Source organism: Accipiter gentilis, chromosome 24 (genome assembly GCF_929443795.1).
Source record: "Accipiter gentilis chromosome 24, bAccGen1.1, whole genome shotgun sequence".
Taxonomy (NCBI): Eukaryota; Metazoa; Chordata; class Aves; order Accipitriformes; family Accipitridae; genus Astur; species Astur gentilis.
Genome location: NC_064903.1, coordinates 10,986,165 through 10,994,109, shown reverse-complemented (window position 1 = coordinate 10,994,109; position 7,945 = coordinate 10,986,165).

Below are 7,945 nucleotides of genomic sequence, written 5' to 3'. Positions count from 1 at the left end.
GGGGATGGAGGGAGGGAGGGAGTAGCAATACTGTATTTCAGCTGTTTTAAATGACACCAGCAAGAAGCCTGACATACAAGTTGTCAATCTAATTGCACCTATCTTTCAGAGATAGGTGTATCTTTCACCTCCACATTCAGTTTAAAAAATAGTGAAATTCTCAGTACATCATTGTAAACTACCTGGCAAATGCTATCATTCTGCTTGTGCATACAGTACCCTGCACAATTATAATTCTAGATCTAAACCTTCATATTACAAAAGCTTATAAGGTATGGAGCAAAAATGATACGAACATTTTCGCACAGGTATACTTGCACTCTACAGAAGAAAGAAAGAGATAAGCAAAACAATAGCTAAAAATACAACAATGAGGGCTTGGTCCATGACTCGTTATCAGATGTTCCTGCAGTATCAAAATGCTAATAATACTGAGTACAAAAGTTAATGACAAAAAGGGTAAAAAAATAACAACTGAAGAAGTTTCGGAGGGCGAGAAATTTGTAGGTGCAATGCATCTGCCTTTAAGCCCAATTCCACTACAGATACAGCATAATCTGTGATTTGAAAAATGAGACCCGTTAGCTGTTGATGCTAAAGTATTCTGCCAAACGAAAAGATATTTGTATTAGTAAAAAAAATTATCAAAAATAAACAAGCAGTTGTTATAAGGAAAGAGAGGCTTCAGAAAGCCACAACAGCTCTAAAAAAAGAAAGTAACTCAATGCTTATACTTGAGATGATCAGGACTACCGTCCAGTTCATAGCCAAATAGCACTAAAGGAATGATCTCATCCCTATGTAATTCCAAGTGCATCAGTATCACCAGCTTGAAATAACAAAGCCAAACACCTCTATCTGCAAAAGCAACAAGATTTCTAGTTATAAAGCTCAAATGCTAACCAGTGTAGTGGTTGCAAAGCAAAAGTACTCCGGAGCAAATATCTGCGCAAATAACTGGTTGTGCCCACAGTTTTCAAGATTCCAAGCCAGAGTTGATTACCAAAGCTGACTGAGCTGTCCTCTTCTCTTACCAGCTTCAGTTGCTGCTCAGTCATGAAGTGGATATTAAATCTCCTCCTGTGCAAAGGATTTTATTGCTTTACAGGAAGAAGACAGATTGATGGTAAAAAGAGATGCCATATAAAGGATGGGCAGTTATTCATAAATTATATGCTTTGTAATGGAAAGAAATGCCACAAGTGTTATGGAATACATACACACACTTTAGATCGAGGCCAAATGCTCACTCTCTCTTGCAAAAGCTGTTCCACACCGCGTGGAATGTAATGGACTAGAAAGACACCACACAAGGAACAAGATCTCCCATGTGTGGCAGTTAGGACACGTACTATCCACTGACTATTCAACTGATTCAGGTGTTCCCTCACATCCCCTGGCATTTAGGCTAGAAGGGAGATGACTAAATACCTTTAGTATCCTGGACCACGATGACTACAATATAAAGCAGAAGTATTATTGTAACTTTTCCCCTTCCTGTTGTCCTTTCAGTTAATGTGCCATGTTTGGCACATCCCTGCTTTGCTTTGAAATAAGTCAATCAAGACAGAGGTGGCTTTGAGGATGCCCAGGAAAACAACTTCAAGCCCAGGCAAACAGTAATATTAAAAATTGAGATACCAAGCAATTTTAAGCACCATCAGAATTTGATCACTGTCAATAGGGGAGGAGATTCTGAGTATGTCTGTTTTCTACCTGAGCACCTAAATGTCACCATAAAATGTCATATTAGGTACTCAAGACTTGTGTGTGTTTTTGTGTAACTCCCCAGAGTAGAAGAGAGCTGAAATCACGGCCCCATGAAGTCAAAGGGACATTTGTCAGCGGCTGAAGTCTGGGTCAGGATTTTATGTATGTTAGTATTGTGCTTTGTGCAATAACAACTCAGGGAGCTACTTCAGATGCCAAATAAATTTTAAGGTTTCCCTGGAGTTTGGAATTCTTTATTCTAAGTGATTCTCCCCAACATATTAATGCAACCACCATTCTCATAAGTTCTAATTGTCTCATCAATTTCTTTTCATGCCACTTTGAGTTATACATCACGCTTCAAAGTCATTATTTGTAACTGACTGGCCTCCACAAAGAGAAATATTATAGGGTATTTTTCAGGTAAATGATTACTGCTCAGAGACAGCAAAGTTTCTGGCTAAAGTGATGTGAAAAAGACTGCAGGAAAGCAGAGAATATTTTTCTTCAGTCAAAAAAAGGAGTCCTTAATTCTCAGAGACTTAACTTTTCTATCCTTGGAAAATCAGAACAGAAACTATTTCTTCCTAGAAGCTACATCACTGTTCCTTTGGTGGTTGTTGTTGTTGTTCTGACTTATTATACCCCCTTTTCAGGATAAACTGCTTGCTTTTTCAGTGTAATTTCTTCTTTCCTATCGACTCAAGGTGGCTTCTTGGCCTGCACTGTGTTGAGTGACTAGCCATAAATTAGCTTCTCCTCTGACACCAAAAGCCACCATCTCAGTCCAGCGACCTCTTTTGCAACTACATAACTTCACACAGTGAAGTACCCACATTGAGCCTATGCAGAAACAACACCTTGAAACAGCTCTGCAAATAATGGTGTCTGATCTGAAGTGAAAACCTTTTCAACCCATAGGGCTATTCCAATCCGTCATTACTTGATATCGCAGAAGCCTGCAAACAACAAGGCAAACGCTTATGAATATGTCCCCCTCTCTGCTCCTGACAGGCAGCTGGGTGAGCAGCCAAAACACAAATTTTCAGTTTTGAGCCAAGGTCTGATGTGGATTTTTCTGATAGCTAACAGTGGATGACTGTGGGGGGTTGACCTTGGCTGAACACCAGGTGCCCACCAAGCTGCTCTATCGCTGCCCTCCTCAGCAGGATGGGGATGGGGTGGGGGTGGAGGAAATAAGATGGAAAAAAACTTGTGGGTCAAGATAAAGGCAGTTTAATAAAGCAAAAGCAAAGGCTGCACGTGGAAGCAAAGGAAAACAAACGATTTATTCTCTATATCCCATCAGCAGGCGACGTCCAGCCACTTCCCAGGAAGCAGGGCTTCAGTAGGTGTAGCAGTTGCTCTGGAAGACAAACGTTGTCATAACAAACGCCCCCACTCCTCCTCCTTTCTCTTAGCTTTTACTGCTGAGCAGATGTCCTATGGTATGGAATCTCCCTTTGGTCAGCTTGGGTCAGCTGTCCTGGCTATGTCCCATGGCAAGATCTTGCCCACCCCCAGCCTACTGGTCAGGGGGGAATGTTGGAGAGACAGCCTCGATGCTGTGGGAGCACTGCTCAGCAGCAGCCAAAACACTGGTGTGTTATCAACACCTTTCTAGCTACCAATACAGAGCACAGCACTCTGAGGGCTGCTAGGGGGAAAATTGACTCCATCTCAGCCAGACCTAATATAATGAGGCCAGGCTGCAACCTTTCTTCTCGTTGGGGCAATTCTCAGTCACTTACATCTGCTGAAGAAGTGGAAAAACTAAAAACCCTAATGGCCACTGCCTTTCATCAAATCTGGTTCAAAATATTTGTGAAGGAAGGGGACCTTGACTGAGAGCCAGACATATACACATACTGTGCCCTACGTAAAGCACAATGACATTTCCGTTAGAAACCAGGTGGAAAACGCAAAAGCCAACGACTGCCCAAATTTTTCTTCAGTTGGCAACTGTTCACAAACATCTCACAGAATGAACTTAATGGAAGGAATTTTTGGGAACACATGGACTCTGAAAAAAATACTGTTTTTTTTTTTTTTTTCTACTCATCTCATTTTTTTCTGGAGCAAAACCAGAAATATGTGACCTCTGTGCATAATGACAAGTCAATGACACGGCTCTCATTCTGAATGTGGAATATGAAATGCTCACTGTGAACTGCTCAAAAATAATCCTCGGGCCATGATTATTCATAGAAATTATTTGGTGAGTAATTTCAATTAAATAAATTCAAAGAATCAAGAAAAAGAGGCTAAACTAATAGAATGCATTATTGATGATGAATAATTCATTTGGAGGAACTTTCCCCCCTACACCATTGCAGAAAGCGAGCTCAAGGCATAGGGCACTGGAGTGCCACTTACGCCCTGTTTTGAGGTCTTAACTGGGGGCTTTCATGATGAATCACTCCGGGCTGGCTCTCTGCCCAGGACTGAATTTCACCCATTGCTCCTGCTCCTCACATATTGCTAGATATGTCATGAGCACAGCGGGATTTGGATTCTTTCAACTTTACTGCCATAAAAATAATGACATGGAGAGATTTCATTATGTTTCTTTTGCTACTAATAAATAAAGGGAAGAAACCTCTTGCATCAACCCACCACACTTTCAACAGTGAACATTCATCATACCCATACATCAACTGCATTATGCAAATATAAGCCCCATTACTAAGGCATGTCCATTCAGTAGAGCAAGAAGACCTGATAATTTCAACAAGACTCTGAATTACTACAAACACTTGTGTGCACTTGTGCTTGCATGATGGGACATTTCCAGTTAAAAATATTCACAGTATGTAACACATAGATTATGACAGAGGAAATCTGAAAAATTGCACTTATAAATGGTAGTGGTAAATATTACTGTAGACGTTCGCCCATTCAAAATGAAAGGAACGATAAATCCATTGTTGTTTTAAGGATGGAAAAAACCTTTTTTTTTGTTTGTTCTTGATGCTCAGCAATACCATCACAGAGTATCTATCATCAGGAAGAGTCATCTCAGTGTTCCTATCAGAAAAAAGACCCATTGACATGATGAAACAAAGCACTTTCAAAAATATTTAACCCGCTCAATAAGACCTAAGTGTGTGCTTTTAAGTTAAACATTTGTTCAAAGATCTGATCCAAATCCCACTGAAATCAGTAGGAGTCCTTCCACTGACACCAAAGGGCTTTGGATCAGACATACTACTTTGCTGAATAGGATGAACACATCCATAAATATCAACTGTCTTACAGTATTTTGCTGCATCTTATGCTAAAAGGTGTGTGGGTACAAGGGGAGGGGAGATTTGTTCTTCTATGCAAGAAAGAAAAAAAATTGGGCTAAAGCTAAAATAAAGTGCAGTCTTAATTACGTAGTGGTGAGTCTGTCAGTCTCCCCAGTGCACAGGCTACCTAGGATGCTTTCTGACAGAAAACCAATATTACTGGTATTACAACTCACAAAATATGCTTCTTATTTTTAAGAAAGTTGGGATTCCACATTAATGATACAAATCATCAGAAACTGACGGTTTTACTGCTGCGTTTTCCACAACCAGTGTAAAGTCATGCTGTGCTGTTACAAAACAGGTTACCCCAGATATACTGAAACACATCGTGGCGAAGTCTCTTTGCAGAAAATTATGTTGTAATTAGATAACGGGTCTCAAAAACGTGTATCCTTGGCCAGGGTCTGAGTCCTTGCAGGAAGCAGCGACTGAGGGAAGAATTACAAAGCATGTTGATTTTACGTCATAGTTCATTAAATTCTTTTATTTATAGAGGAGGTTTCATGAAGTGTCAGTAAACAATACTCTGAAGTAGCCCATGGCTCTTCATATGCTCGAATGGTTGGGGGAAATGGAGCTAAAAAATGCATCTGGAAACCGATGAAATTCATTACAGGTAATAGCAGAGGCAATTCCTGACTGCCAGCAAAGAGCAACTCGGTAGACACCAGACTCTCAGAAGGCCCCGTCACTCAGGACTGCCCCTCTGCCCACCGACTGGTGCACCCACTGGCTCTCCTTCCACGGAGACCCCACCACACACCTCTCCCTCCTCTGCCTCTCTTGGGCGTGCACTGCACCCCTTCGCTGCTGCTGGGCAGCGTGGGTGAGCGGGGACGGACGCCGGGGCCGTGGAGGGCAGAGCCTGCAGCTCCTTCAGCTCCTTCCTCCCTTTCATGCTCCCACCCTCCTTCACCCATCCCTTGCCCAAAGAAAGCAAGTGAAAGCTGGAGCCGCCTCTTTCACCCCCTCCTTTACAGCATCCTTTCCAGTGCTGCTGGATGAGATAAAACCTGGCATTACGAGTAACAATTATTTTGCATACAGCTCACTGCTAAATCTGGAAACTGTTTATTTCCTTAATAATTACTTTTAAGTGAGGCACAAAAATATCCCACTTACAGTACAGGAAAGATTCAAAAAATGTACCTACTCACAGAGGGAGAATGTCTCCAGCTACAAGTAGGTACTCACACACACACACACAGAGGCATACAGAGAAATATCCCCTTGGAAAGCAAGAATATAGAGTACTTGTTGAACAGTAAAGATGATAATCTCAGAACCCTAAAAGCTGACATGGAGTAGGCATCTCATATTACGCAGTTCAGGATCACAGGATGAGGAACACATGAGATCACTACATACGTAAATTTGCAAATTCCCATTGTTCTACCACATTAGTCATCGTGTTTTGTTCACAAAAATCAATACTGGCATCTGTTTATAATACAGGAATAAATCCCTCCTTACACACCACCAGCACCCAGGCTACCTTGATAGTTTCTAATGATCAGCAAAACTTAAATCCTGCCCTCCATCCAGTTCATAGAGATTTTTGCTTAGCTTCTTGCTGCATTCTTTTCTTTATTCCATGAGACTTGGTGGATATATTTGCTCCTTCTTCATTTATATACAGAGAAACAGAAACAGATAAACTGGTAGGTAAAAATGCATAAGTAGTGTTTAGCATCCATTTGCAGATAGAATGTGGAAAAAGAAAATGATCTCCACATTTCCAGTCTTATTCTGCTCCTTGATATTTACTCTCACAGAAGGGCAACAGCATGATGTGCACTAGGCAGGAAGGGTAATGATCTGTGCCAAAATTTACGTGCTCATGCTTCATGCCGTGGTCCGGCTTTTTTTTCCCTGCCAGCAGCTAGATAAAGTGGTGGCTTTAGGACCATGCAGGAGCCAAGAGCTGCTCTGGTGGATGTACCAGCACAGGACTAACACAGACTATTTGAAGTTGGTTAAGGCTGGTATCAGGCAAGTATTTAGTCCGTACTTGCTCTGCAGAAGTCTGGGAGTGGCCTCATAGGAAACAGGTATGGGATAATTAAGGGCTCTTAAGCCAGCAGACAAGGACATTACAAGGATAAAAATTTCAAACTGAAGGTAGCCAGACTCAGAGTTGTACAGAAAGCACAATTTTTTACCTGTGGGAGATGAATGCTATTGGAGCAATTTACCAAACATTAACGGTAGATTTTCATCACAGACAATTGCTAAAATACACCTGGATATGTTACTGTTTTTTCATTTTTTTTTTTGGTTTTATTTTTCTTTTTTCCTAGGAAGTATGATCTAGGTTAAACAGGAATTAATTCCAATTTAGCTGGTGGCCTGGGTTATGCAAGATCCAAAAGCCACAATGGTTCTATTAAGCCTTATAATCTGTGAATCTGTAAGTTTATGAGTGTGTACTCAGACTTCATAACTTTGCTCCAGAAAGGAGGATGAGGGAACACAGCAAAGTATTTGGGAAAAAAAGAAACCTTGACAATGCTTACAAATCAGGCGTAACCCTGAGTTTTCCCAAACCCTCGCAGGCTGCTGTATCAACCTGCCTCCTGGCCTTCCATTCCTGGAGGCTCCCAGATAGTCACAGCCTGAAAATGTTCCCACATTCAACATGCCAAATAAAAAGGCAGTAAAACAGGTGGGGAAAAAAAGCTGTTCTTTTATACTCCATGTTTTTAATTGAAGGGATTATAAAACACTTCAGGCATGCTGAGAAATCATGACTTTGTTCCTAAATAAAAAGCTGTAGCTATTTTTTTTTTTTAAAATCCTTGTTCCTCCTCCTACAACAGTGGTTATTATATGCATGCGTTTGTAGTGTAATAGAATCAGTATCATCTCTGTGTCTTATTACTGTTGCAATCCCCTAACATGCTGTTCCTTCCATCCCACATGAATCTGGTAATTACTGCTGA